This window comes from Armigeres subalbatus, chromosome 1 (genome assembly GCF_024139115.2).
Source record: "Armigeres subalbatus isolate Guangzhou_Male chromosome 1, GZ_Asu_2, whole genome shotgun sequence".
NCBI classification, from domain to species: domain Eukaryota; kingdom Metazoa; phylum Arthropoda; class Insecta; order Diptera; family Culicidae; genus Armigeres; species Armigeres subalbatus.
Window position 1 is genome coordinate 253,301,635 of NC_085139.1, and position 14,201 is coordinate 253,315,835.

Here is a 14,201-nt window from a genome sequence, read left to right on the forward strand (position 1 = left end):
GTTGTCCGGGGTAGTGTCCAGACCACATGTGGCAAACATGTGGTTACGCATTGCGCGAAAACGTGAGTACACGAACAACACGTGTTCCGCCGTTTCCTCTAAACCTGCGCACACCAAACACTCGGGCGAGGCCGAGCAAGCCAGCTGCGTTACCTGCACTGTGATTTTGCAGCACGCTTAAACGCCGGGCACATCGAACCCCCCATGGGGTGCTTGCTGTTCATAGCTTTGCTGGAACAAATCAAACAATTGGGAGGGTTCGTGCAGCATTGTGCCTTATGTCCCTCCAATCCGCAGCGTCGGCAGAGATTGCTTCTGTCAGGGCCTTTGCAGTCCCATTGCTTGTGCCCCGGTTCCAGGCACTTGAAGCAAGCTTCGGGTTGCTCGTATATGCCCACAGGGCATACCGGCCATCCCTCCTTGACGCTTCCTAACTTGGCTACCTTGGAGGCGTCCGCTGCAGATAGCCGAACCAATGCTACCTGCGTCCCTGCCGGACCTTTCCGTAGCCGAACGGCTGCGGTGGGCGTCTCCACTTCACACTGTCGCCGCAGTGCCGTGACGAGCTCTTCGACTTCGGTGATCTCGTCCAGGTCTTTAACCCTTAGATTCACCTCCGTAGTGAGTGCCCTCACCTTGACCGTCTCGCCTAGGACTTCCTCCGCCAACTTCTTGTAGACGGCGCCCTTTTGCGAGACGCCCCGCTTCAGCTCGAGGATCATCTCGCCCATCCGGGTATGTCTTATTCGACGTACGTCGGTGCCGAGTTCACCGAGCTTGACGTCACTCCTCATCGCCTAGACTCATTCGCCTGGGCCTTCTTTTCGGCCCTTGACGTCTTCGGTTTCCTCTTGTTCTTGACCAGGGTCCAGGAAGCGTCATCCCCCTCTATTTCCCTGGTCTGGTGCGGCTGAGGACTCTCAGCCTGCCGTAACCCCTTACCACCGTCTTTCCTGGGTGGACGGACCTTTCCAGGTCCTTCCTCCCCCGGTTTTGGAGGTACCTGGCCGGGGTTCAGCTTCCCTTGTTCGGGGTAGTAACCCTCCGCGTTTTGGAGCGGCCCCCAGGGAGCTCATCCCCTGGAGACTGTCTCCCCGCGAATGCTTGGGCGAATCATTGGGCCTCAGTCTGGGTGGACCTCGACTCCACGGATTTCACGGGTTTACACTTGGCCGTCCCGACCGCCCTCTCCAACTTGGCGTCCAGCATCGACTTTCGAAGTTTCTGCAAGCTCCTCTTGAGGTCCTTGCTGATATTATGCTTCGATGACGCAAAGTCGATGATGGCGTCCAGCTGTTCCGTCGCCACCTCGAAGGCCGAAAGCCCATCGCGTTTGCGGTTCATCGCCTCCACAAGCCATGGGCCGTCAATAACCCCTACCGGCGTTTTTTTAGCCGAGAGGAAGGTTGAGTGACCCACGTTGGCGCTGCGCACTGAGCTGCCGACTATTGCCTCTGGCCTCCTAGGCGGAGACCTGAACAACCCACCTCTTGCGAAGGGGTTGTCGCCTACACTACTACCACTAATTGAAGAATTGACTTGGTTTTCCATTTTGGTCCCACGAGTTGCTCGGGAAAAGAGGTCCACCACGCCAGAGCCCAGCATGACACGGTAAGGGACAATTACTGTGGAGGGTGCCCAGGTACCCCACAGGCTCCGTTAAAGGCCTAGCTTATTATTTCACCCCCCTGGCCATGCACCCCCTCGGCACGGGTCGCTTGACGCCTTGGGATTAAGGGTTAGGGACGATGGTCCCGGTCTAATTCGCAGTGGCCATGGAGAGGGGTCGTCAAGCCCCTGGACAAAGTCCCTGCTGCCCCTAAAACTGAGATGATGTCGGTATGTGTGTATGAATGTGCGTGTGTTTGTGTGTATGTGTACAAAATTTGTATACACACTTTTTGGAACATAGCATTGTCTAATTTACTCACAACAAGTTGTATTCGACGGGGAATGCAGTCCCATTGTTTGCTATTGAAAATTGGCTCGATCGGACATTGAATTTCGGAATTAAATCATAGTTTTTCCCAAGGCCCCATTTAGAAAAAAAATCAAAAACGAAAAAAAAATCAAACCCCACCAAAGCGAACGGTTACCCTCCAATACCTTTTCCGAATTAAATCTATCACATGTTCGGCAAATGCATAATCGAGTTTCAGACATAGTAATTAATTTCCACTCCGGATGGCCCTGAACCCTGAACATAGGCAATTAACTTATGAACTAAAAAAAGTAGATATTGCACACTGTAATGCCCTGTCAGGGGACAAATATTTTCTGAAATTTTTGTGGCATACCATTCGCGTTTCTTCTTCCTCTTCTTATTGGCATTACATCCCCACACTGGGACAGAGCCGCCTCGCAGGTCAGTGTTCATTAAGCAATTCCACAGTTATTAACTGCGAGGTTTCTAAGCCAAGTTACCATTTTTGCATCCGTTTATCATGAGGCTAACACGATGATACTTTTATACCCAAGGAAGTCGAGACAATTTCCAATCCAAAAATTGCCTAGACCGGCATCGGGAATCGAACACAGCTACCCTCAGCATGGTCTTGCTTTGTGGCCGCGCGTCTTACCACACGGTGGGCAGATATGTAAACATAACGTGACAGCTCTCATTGAAAATAAGAAATTGCAGTACTGCTCTTAGGAATTTTCTCGGAAAATTATTCGAAATTTACTCAAGAAATTCTTTTTATATTTCCGCAGCAAATTCTTTGGGAGTTCAGCGGCATTTTCTTTTTTGGAAGTTTTTAGGATAATCTTCTGAAACTCCTCGAGGAATTGTCTGGAATTAACTAGACCAGCAGTTCCCAACCTGGAGTACATCTACCACTGGGGGTACCTTTGCTGGCCCCAGGGGTACCTCGGACAACAATGCGTAATGGCAAATCTATTCTCTTCTCAATCGTTTTGATGATTGCAGCGTCGCACAGTGCTTCGAACGTATGGAACCAAGGGACAAAAATCATAACTTACATTCTACACGTTTTAGCTCAATGGTGTCTTTGGGAAAATGATTGTAAACTAGTTTTTCTACTATTTGCATTATTGACCTATGTTAAATTGATAATTACATTAGTGGCGTAAACGCCAAATTTCATAACATATAATACGCTTCGTATAATCGAGATAATTTTGGGAAAATGGTCACTTATGATAAAAACTACTATTTGCGTAATTGACCTATGTTGAACAGATAATTGCATAAATGCCGTAAACGCCAGATTTTACGATATGCCTCAAAGAACCAGGATCTTTTTACGAAAAATTTGTGATATGATAATGTGGTATGATAACAGTTTTTATTTCAACAATTGACCAATTTCCAATTGATCATCTCACTCATAAGTGACGTAAACGCCAGCTCTCATGTTTTATACTATAGAATCATAATATCCTTAGTAATGATTTGAGGAATTGTTTTTTAACGACGGTATCAGAAATCATTGGAACTTGTTATTTTTTTCCAAGTTTGTTTATTTGGTAGGCTCAGGCGTGTATAGCCATGGCTCTTTGTAATATGTACAATCATATCATCTTATTATGAAGTTAGTAACAGAGGGGTAGAAGCCAGCGTACTCGTGGTGACTGGGATCATCATCAGAATGAAGATAATTTGCTTGGTTGATATGTCAACTAAGAAATCATGGACAGTAGAGCAGCAAGCAGACTCTCATCTGAGCTCTCATCCTCCGAAAATTTTCGTTTGTAGATGCTATGTCCTATGCGTCCATCAAAACCCTATTTCCATACAAGTTTCACCGTCCTTAAGCTCTCTACCGAAAATTTCTGCATAATGCTTGGCGAGGTACGACGTTTCAGACGCGGAAGCCTGTTTAGGAATGATTTTTTTTCCTTTTCCTTTTTCAACGCGTAAATGCTAGGAAGCAGATTTGCATGCACCTCGTTTAAAGTACTTTGCAGCAGATTGTACTTTCTGTCGGATAAATTCAAGTCAATGTACAACGCCAGTACTTGTGTCGCTGTCATAACCTTTTCATGATTTGTGCTTGTGCTACTTGATATATTGGCCGCAAATGCTCGCTCCTCAGGTTCATTTTTATTGAAAAGATCTTCAACACGTAGTTTCTTGGTCTTATTCGAATATTCCTGAAACGGTTTTTGAGGTCTACTCTTCGCGATGTTGAATGAAGACTCGGCAATTCCTTCAATATTTATTTTCGGATTGCGAGGATATTACCAATGAAGATAATCAGAGAGTGATTTTCGTTCCTTCTCGAATTTCTCGGATGATCGAAAGCTCTTTAACCATTTTTGATCAATTCTCAAACAAAAGATTTTGCAAAACTGCTTTAGTTCTTTCTCAAGTTCCTCGGAGAAATCTTCTGGATTATATAAATCAGACAGAAACTTCAACACACGAGCTTTTCGTTAGGACGGGTCAACGGAAAGCTATTGTTTGTCTATATCCATGTTATTGAGCGCAAGAGTATCATCTAAAAAATCGTTAATAGCTATTAATAGAGCAAATAAGAGCAGCTGGAATCACTTCCATTCTCTTAAGAATACTTTAAGTGAGATCTGGTGCGATTTTCAGAGATGTGTTTTGATGTACGCGTCGCTTTCTAGTTTGATTTCAGTTCGATCTTGTGGAAGCCTCCTTTCAAGAGGCTCGGAAGCCTACTTTCAAGAGGCTCGGAAGCCTCCTTTCAAGAGGCTCGGAAGCCTCCTTTCAAGAGGCTCGGAAGCCTCCTTTCAAGAGGCTCGGAAGCCTCCTTCAAGAGCTTCAAACCTCCTTTCAAGAGGCTCAGGCCTCCTTTCAAGAGGCTTGGAAGCCTCCCTTTCAAGAGGCTCAGAGCCTCCTTTCAAGAGGCTCAGAAGCCTCCTTTCAAGAGGCTCAGAGCCTCCTTTCAAGAGGCTCAGGAAGCCTCCCTTTCAAGAGGCTCAGGAAGCCTCCTTTCAAGAGGCTCAGAGCCTCCTTTCAAGAGCTCAGGAAGCCTCCTTTCAAGAGGCTCAGGAAGCCTCCTTTCAAGAGGCTCAGAAGCCTCCTTTCAAGAGGCTCAAGCCTCCTTTCAAGAGGCTCGAAGCCTCCTTTCAAGAGGCCTCAGAGCCTCCTTTCAAGAGGCCTCAGGAAGCCTCCTTTCAAGAAGGCTCAGAAGCCTCCTTTCAAGAGGCCTCAGAGCCTCCTTTCAAGAGGCTCAGAGCCTCCTTTCAAGAGGCTCAGGCCTCCTTTCAAGAGGCTCAGGAAGCCTCCTTTCAAGAGGCTCAGAAGCCTCCTTCAAATAGACTCAGAAGCCTCCTTCAAGAGGCTCAAGCCTCCTTTCAAGAGGCTCCAGCCTCCTTTCAAGAGGCTCAGAAGCCTCCTTTCAAGAGGCTCAGGCCTCCTTTCAAGAGGCTCGGAAGCCTCCTTTCAAGAGGCCCCAGGCCTCCTTTCAAGAGGCTCAGAAGCCTCCTTTCAAGAGGCCTCAGAGCCTCCTTTCAAGAGGCTCAGGAAGCCTCCTTTCCAAGAGGCTCAGGCCTCCTTTCAAGAGGCTCCAGGCCTCCTTTCAAGAGGCTCAGAAGCCTCCTTTCAAGAGGCTCAGAGCCTCCTTTCAAGAGGCTCAGAAGCCTCCTTTCAAGAGGCTCAGGCCTCCTTTCAAGAGGCTCAGAGCCTCCTTTCAAGAGGCTCAGAAGCCTCCTTTCAAGAGGCTCAGAAGCCTCCTTTCAAGAGGCTCAGAAGCCTCCTTTCAAGAGCTCAAGCCTCCTTTCAAGAGAGCTCAGAAGCCTCCTTTCAAGAGGCCTCAGAAGCCTCCTTTCAAGAGGCTCAAGCCTCCTTTCAAGAGGCTCAAGCCTCCTTTCAGAGCTCAGAAGCCTCCTTTCAAGAGGCTCAGAAGCCTCCTTTCAAGAGGCTCAGAAGCCTCCCTTTCAAGAGCTCAGAGCCTCCTTTCAAGAGGCTCAGAGCCTCCTTTCAAGAGGCCCGAGCCTCCTTTCAAGAGGCTCAGAGCCTCCTTTCAAGAGGCTCAGAGCCTCCTTTCAAGAGGCTCAGAGCCTCCTTTCAAGAGGCTCAGAAGCCTCCTTTCAAGAGCTCAGAGCCTCCTTTCAAGAGGCCTCAGGAAGCCTCCTTTCAGAGAGCTCAGAGCCTCCCTTTCAAAAGACTCAGAAGCCTCCTTTCGCGAGCATCCTTTCAAAAGGCTCGGAAGCCTCTTTTCAAGAGGCTCAAGCCTCCTTTCAAGAGGCTCAAGCCTCCTTTCAAGAGGCTCAGGAAGCCTCCTTTCAAGAGGCTCAAGCCTCCTTTCAAGAGGCTCAGAAGCCTCCTTTCAAGAGGCCTCAGAAGCCTCCTTCAAGAGCTCAGAAGCCTCCTTTCAAGAGGCTCGGAAGCCTCCTTTCAAGAGGCTCAGAAGCCTCCTTTCAAGAGGCTCGGAAGCCTCCTTTCAAGAGGCTCGGAAGCCTCCTTTCAAGAGGCTCAGAAGCCTCCTTTCAAGAGGCTCGGAAGCCTCCTTTCAAGAGGCTAGGAAGCCTTCTTTCAAGAGGCTCGGAAGCCTCCTTTCAAAAGAGGTCGGAAGCCTCCTTTCAAAAGGGGTCGGAAGCCTTCTTTCAAAAGGGGTCGGAAGCTTCCTTTCAAGAGGCTCGGAAGCATCCTTTCAAGAGGCTCGGAAGCATCCTTTCAAGAGGCTCGGAAGCCTCCTTTCAAGAGGCTCGAAAGGCGCGTTACGCCCATATCCATTTACAGCGAAAAAATAGGGTGTACCTCAATGAATGTAAACTTCAAAGCGGTACCTCTCAGAAAAAAGGTTGAGAACAGCGGTTAGACTAAATTCTTCGAGATTAACTTGAGGAGTTGTTCGGAATTTTTCTGGCATCTTTTACGAAATGATTTCTGGCTATTCTTTGGTAGTTTCTTTGGGAAATTCTTTGCAGTGCTTTCGGTAAATTCTTTCTAAGTTCCTCGGCAAATCTTTGATAATTCCTTTGGAATTTATTCGAAAAATTCTTCGGGATTTACTCGGTAAATTCTTTCGTCAAAATTTTCTGCGCCTTTTCTTCGGAAAATTCGTCAATTTCCTCGGCGATCTCTTCGGAAATTCCTTGGAAAATTATTCTGGATTCCTTCATCAAATTCGTCAAAGTATCCCCAGCCATTTATTCAGACTATCCTTGGAAAATTCTTGGAAATTCCCTCAGCAAGTGTTTCAAATGTTCTCGGGAAATCCTCTGGTATTTATTCTGCCAATTGTTAGGATTTATTTCGACAAATTCATTAAAAAATTAAAAATATTGTGGACTTGACAAATACAACAAATTATCCTCGGCTAATTTTCTTTGTAGAGTTCTGTTTTGTGCTTTCGGAAAGTAAATCAATCAGTGCGCGATTAATCGAGTTTCGTATCGGACGCAGAACTTTCGTGAGATCCGGGTGATTAGTTCTGTTTCGTGCGGTCGGAAAGCAACATTTATTTTCGATCGCAGAACCTTTGCGAAATCTGGATGATTAGTACTGTTGTTTGTGCGTTCGGGAAGTGAATCGATCAGTGCGCGATCGATCGTGTTTCGTATCGGACGCAGAACTATCGCAAAATCAAGATTGCCTTGCTTCGTATAAGACGCAGAACTTTGGTACTTTGGTGCGCGATTGATCATGTTTCGATTAGCACGCAGAACGGTTGCGTGATCTGAGATATTTTGTTCTGCTTTATGCGGTCTAGAAAATAAATCAATATGCTCACGTTTTCAATTCACATTTAATATAATTCTTCCCATAGATAGTATCACTCATCAAAAAGAATCCAGATAATATATCTCTTAAAAAATCTAATACAATAATAAAATAAGCGTATTATCCACGAAGCCAATTGTTTGGCAGACTGAAGCCTACTTAAATTAGATATATAATTAGTTCATCAATAATTAATTTTGTTCTGTGGTAAAATTTCCTTTTCCAATAATTACAACAGAAACTAATAAAATTTATTTTCTCTTTTCCATTTCAGGTACGTATCCATTTAACCTTCAAGTCCAAGACGATAATCTAAATAATAATGGTAGGAACAATTGTATAACAGTATATGAAACAACAAAGCTTTCTTGCTGACCATAGCGACTTGCTGAGCTTCCCAATCACGTGGGCCTAGTACATGATCGTAGGTTGTGTAGCGTTCCTATTTAAGCTATGATGAAGGTATCAAAATGCTTTAATTCGGAAGCTTCTTGGTTCAACTTGACCTTGGACCTATCATGAAGACAGTCTTACCCATCGTTCTTATGCCAAATGTAACGTTCTGAGAATAAGTTTATCGTGTACAAGTCAGATTTGTCGAATGATTGCTGGGACAAACAAACAAATTACGATCTCTTCTTCAACAATACAAGTAGTTTAAAGAAGTCGCTTAGTGATTTTAGGCAGTTTTCAGAGATATTATTTACTTTTTTTTTCAAGAATATCATTCCAGTTTTTTATGAGGTACCGTCAACTGGGGGGAAGATGATCATTGAGGTGAAGATGATCATTTGATGTGTCAGTCAAAAGTGCCGAATTTTTTTATGAAACGGTAGTCAACAATATTCTCCGTTCAAGTAATGTTACCGCTAGGTAGAAATCCGAGTTTTTCGATTATAATCATGAAAATGTATTTTGTGGAAGAAAGAGAGAGATAGTCATAAATGACGCTATTTTCGTTTCAAATATTGACTTCGTAGACTTCTTTACGTAGTAAATTCAACATTCATACAAATAACTTAGTGTATTTTGACTACTAGGTCATAATGATTTTAGTAGAGCTGTCTTGATCAACTTCACCCCAAACCAAATTACTCAAAAAATGTGTGATAATTTAATTTATTTTAATAAATGCGAACGCATTTCAGAAAACTAAAGTTGTTGATTATTGCAACGTATAGTAGTACATGTTTTGGAAATATTTGTTTCGATTTAAAATGTAAACAGACATTGTTATTGCATGTTTTGTTCTAAAAATGATCATCTTCCCCCCAGTTGACGGAACCTCAAATCTTCTCACCAGACCACTGTTGAGAAATGCCACAAAAATGTCATTGAATCGCTATTGCGACTATTTTCAAAAGTTATTTACAATTCGGGTATTTGATTAACATGTAAGGCTTAAAGGATATTATAACTTTGTGTAACAGATTATTGTTCTAAATACAAAGTGTGGGACCTGAGAGTGAAATAACAAAAAATGTCACGGATTGTCATGATAATAATGTCAGTTAACACTAATTTGGCTCTAACGCCGCCGATTTCAGATTGCAATGCCATAAGAAATTCCCATAAGCCTTCTATTGGAATCATATTAAATAGATCTAGATTGCATTGAGAGTTGGCACTACAGACAGACACTACAGCTCATTCCAAAAACCGTTCCATTTGAGCTAGAGAAATAAGACGACTCTCAAAACGTCCTCCAGACATTCAGAAAATCCAGAACCTCTAGAAGTCTACCATAAAAAAAAAAAAAAATTAATAATAAAAAAATTGGATATCAGGTTTCCTACGAGAAAATGTTGAAAACTTTCACGACAAACTTCCACCGAAAATTCTTCAGAAAGTAAGTACCATATTCGAAATTATCACATACAATTATTTAGACTTTCCACAAAAAATCAGGTCTATTAGATCTATTTGATAAATTTGGAAACAAAGCTTCAATAGGAGATTTTTCATTTGCCTTCTTCCCACCAATTGTTAGAGTGAAAATCAGGAACTACATTCTATCTCAGTATATGCGTACTTCCCACCACACTTAATTCGTTTTGGACCATAGTAGCACTATTCTTGCACCGGTGCCTCACCGTAGGCGCTTCACCACGCAGAATTGTGATCATTCTGATCCACAATTAATCTATAATTTTTTTGCGGTTGTCCCACCAACACAGAGGTAAAAGCTCGTGCACTTTGTATCTCAACGCTATCTCGAAAAATTGTAATCATTCCAATCCACGATTACTCTTACTATTACTATTTTTCTTACGGGTGTATCATCAATAGTGTTGATTCAACACAGAGGAAGAAACTCAAGCACTTTTTAATGTCATTGCATGCGCCGTCCCACCAGGCGAAATTGTGGTCTTTCTGACCCACATTTACACTACACCCAATATTTTTTGTACACGGTTGTACACGGTTTCTCACTTAACCTAATTTTTCACAGCTTTTTAACTACCACCTGAATTTCCTTTCATTTTTTGTGAATTTTTCCATGGGGTTAACTCATAGTTCCATTAACGCTAAAGTTCGTAATCAACTAAAACCCACCCGTATAAAAAAAGAACTGGGTGTATTGTTTTCAACGCAGACCCGGAGGGCTGGCTTTCAAATACCAATCAACTCAGCTCAACGAATTGTCTGTGTGTATGTATGTGCGAAAAAAAACTTAATCACTTTTTAGGCACTTATTCTTAATCGATTTGCTCGCAACAAAATACATTCGACGGGAAATCCTATCCCATTGTTTCCTTTTGTAAATTGGCCGGATCGGACTACAGGCTCAAAAGCGTTGGCCCAAATACTTTTTTGTAATGCACGAGAAGACACTATTACACCAAGGTGGAATAATCAGGGTTTTTCTATCTCAACGTCTGCGGGTGTCCCACTACGCGAAATTTTGTTCATTGTGATCCATTGTGATATTTTATTTTCTATATTAACGTCATAGAGTGAAATACTCGTGAAATAGAGTAAAATAAAACAACCCTTTTCGCCTTCGATGTTATTTCAACTAATCACTACTTTTACATATTTCAGAAATACAAATTTATTCTACTCTCGTTGTATGAATCCTTCTGGTAAAATTTGCGTTTTTTTTTCTCGTTATTCTTGTTGACGAAGACGCGTGTGTGTGTCAATGCCGTCTATTTACCGTCATATAGCCTTCGTTGTGAACAAAAACGAACAAATATTCATCGACAAATGGTGAACGATGCGACTACTCGGCCGGATTCATCGCCATGATCATCGGATGTTGTCATGGCTACTCGTATATCTCCAGCCCCTTGGCCAAGAAGATCATCCTGACTACCCTCAATAGGTAGAATCAGATCAGATCGGCAGTTTCGCCAAATGTGCAGCTAAATATTTATTCCAGAAAAATCACCCGACTTCTTCTTCTTCTTCTTCTTTACGTAGGTCGATAACAATTTTAGGATGTTCTTCGTGAAGTTACGGAACTTACAACAGTCTTATTTTGTGTCCAGTGTGAAGTATCCTCCCCCTCGTCCCCCAACTAATTCTTGCTGTTCTGGCTCTCAGATCAGGTTAGTCTACCCGGAACGAGTTCACATTTCGAGGATATTCAAGATTTTTTTTAAGAGTACTAAATAGTTAACTAGCTCTATAGTCTATCGAATATTTCATCTCTTAGAAGCCTTCTGGGAGTTCCAAGAAGCCCTTCTGGAAAGTTCTTCAAAATTAGAAGATTCTACAAGTTACCCAAGAACCCACGTAGTCTGATAAGCATTTTAGGAAGTCGTACGGTAATGCAAGATACTTGTTTCCTTATTAAGTTAGGTGTTCGAAGTGATTACTGAGAAATGAGAAGAGAGCTGGATAGTTAGAAGTGAGATGTTGCACTCAACATAAGATAAGAGATATTCGAAATAAGTATTGAGTAGTAAGAAGTGAGTGATTAGTGAGAAATAAGCTGCGCAAGGCTATGTAGTAAGAATTAAGCAGCACGAGAGGTAAGAGATGATAATTGGAATGTGAGCTCAAAAACAATCGAAGTAAGAAGTGAGAAATGAAACAGACATGATGAAAAAATGAAGAAAGGAGAAGAAAGAAAGGAAATAATAGGAAGTGGAAAGAATGGAGAATGAAAAAGAATGAATGAAAGAGACAGGAAATTATAGAAGGTATAAGGTAGCAGGAACAAAGTAGAAGAAAAGGAAGGAGGAACAAAAATTTTTTTTTTAATTCTCATTTCTTCTCATTATTCACTACTCACTTCTCACCCCGTATTTCTTATTTTACACTTCTCATTTCTTATTTTTCACTTCTTATTTCTCGATTCTTACTTCTTTCTTTTTATTCCTCGCTCCTCAATTCTAACTACTTACTTCTCATTTTTTTTCACTCACTCACTAGCCATTTATTCATTCTTAATTCGTATTTAAAAAAACAGGTTCTGAAATCGTAATGAAATACAGTGAACTCTTACTCGTTATTGAAGGGACCATCGAGCTATCGGAATAGGGAACACATTTATATTTTATTCCAAAATATCAAATATTTTTTATAACATGCAGAAATATGGTTTAGGGTTATTTGGCCGAATGCAATTTGGCCGAAAGGGTAATTTTTGGAAGAAAGGGTTATTTGGCCGATTAGATAAAGTTTTCCTTATGTGAAGGAAGAAGGTAGCTTTTCGAAGTGAGCAGTTAAAAGTGAGTGTGTTGAACTCAATTTATAATTAAAAAAAAACACTAATAAAGAAAAAATAAAGTGAGAACTGAGAAGTGAAAAATGATATGTACTAAGGAATGGGAGTGAGTACTTAGTAGTGAGATGTGTGCAGAAGCATATGAGAAGTTAGTAGTGGGAAGTGAGAAATGATATTGCAGAGTGAAAGGTAGGAAGTGAGTAGTGAGGGAAGCAGAAGCAAGAGGTGAGAAGTGAGGAATGATAATTGGGATGTGACAAGCGAGATATTGAGAAGTGAAAAGCGAGTGGAAAAAACAAAGACATAAGAAGAAAAAACAAACAAGAAGTAAGCAGGCAGAAGTAAGAAGGAGGAAGTAAGAGGAAATAATGGAGAAGGAAAAGGGTTAAAGAAATAAGGAAGATGGAAGGATGAAAAAGGAATATGGAAGATGGAAGGGTACAAAATGATTAAGCAAGATAGAAGGACAAGAAGGATGAAAACAGAAGAAAGTAGAAGGAAGAACAAAGAAAGAAGAATAAATAAGAGAAATCGTAAAGGAAAAGGAAGATTGTAGAAGGAAGAGGGAATAAGGAAAAAGATAAACGGAAATAGGTAAAGGTATAAAAAAGAAGAAGGAAAACGATTTCAAAAAGAGGAATAAAGGATATGGGAAAGAATAAGGATTAATTTTCTCAATTTTCAATTCTCACATCTCACTTCTCATCAGTCACATACCACTTCTCACTCTTTGGTCCTCTTCTCATATCTCAGCCCTCAATGCTGACTTCACCTCTCACTTCTTACTGCTCACTACGCACTTAGCACTTCTATTTTTATCTCAATTCTCACTTCTTACTTACTTTTTACTACTCAATCCTCACTTTAATTTTCTCACATTCATTTCTCATTTTTCACTCTTTGCATTGAATTTCTCATTCTGAGTTTGCACTTCTCACGTTTTACTCTTCTCTTCTCACTGCTCATTTCTCCCTCTCTTTAAGCTCTTTTCACTGCTCACTTCTTTCTAACGAGGAAAAATGAAAAACAAATAAGTAGAAGGAAGAGATAAGAAAGAGGAGAAATAAGGGAAAAGGAGAGCGAAAATGAAACAAAGTAGAAGGAAGAGGGAATAAGGAAGAAGAAAGTTCACTGAGCTTTTTCTGAGTTCACTTTCTTCTTCTCACTTCTCAGTTCTCGCTTCGAATGTCTTATCTCTAATTTCTCACTTTTCACTCACTTCAAATTTCTCACTTTTCATTTAGAACTTCCCACTTATCAATTCCGACTTCTCATTTCTTACTCCATAGTTCTCACTTTCCGCTTCTAACTTCTGACTTCAACTATTCCGCCAAACGAAATTTGGTCAAATGGCCCGAGACCGTGTATAGAAAATCTGTTATTATAACCTTGTTGCTTTTTGGAAGTTTGTAATCAATTTTAATTAGTTCTGTCATTTCAAGAAGTTCTACAGGAATCCTTAAAGAAGTCCTTCTTTATTGATTCCAGAAAATATTTACAAGATTCGAAGTATTTCTACAGCAATTTCAAAAGGTCCAATGTCCAATCTAAATGTAAGTGGGTTGAACATTTCATTGATTTCAGCAGAAGCTCGCCAAGGTGTCTTACCAAGGTGTCATCCAGAAATTTCAATAACATTTCCAGGAGAAACATATTTTTGAAATAGAGTTTGATCATCCCAGAATTCGCAACCCTGTGTATACATAACTGCCGCGGTAATCCCACACCACCACATCACCATTTGGAGCTGCGCCTCACGATACTACCTTTTCGCATTCATTCAACTGGAAGGCGGCTGAGCTTGCGATCACCAATCCGATCCGGCCGGGGTAATATGGGTGCCTCTTGTTCAAACGTTTGCAG

The 14,201-nt window shown here is 41.8% G+C and overlaps 1 protein-coding gene across 2 annotated transcripts in view; it reads left to right on the plus strand.

Moving 5' to 3' along the window:
• The window catches only part of LOC134206731 (moesin/ezrin/radixin homolog 1-like), a 176,074-nt gene that overhangs the window by 76,712 nt on the left and 85,161 nt on the right, over positions 1 to 14,201 (plus strand). The gene's annotated exons all lie outside the window — the stretch shown is intronic.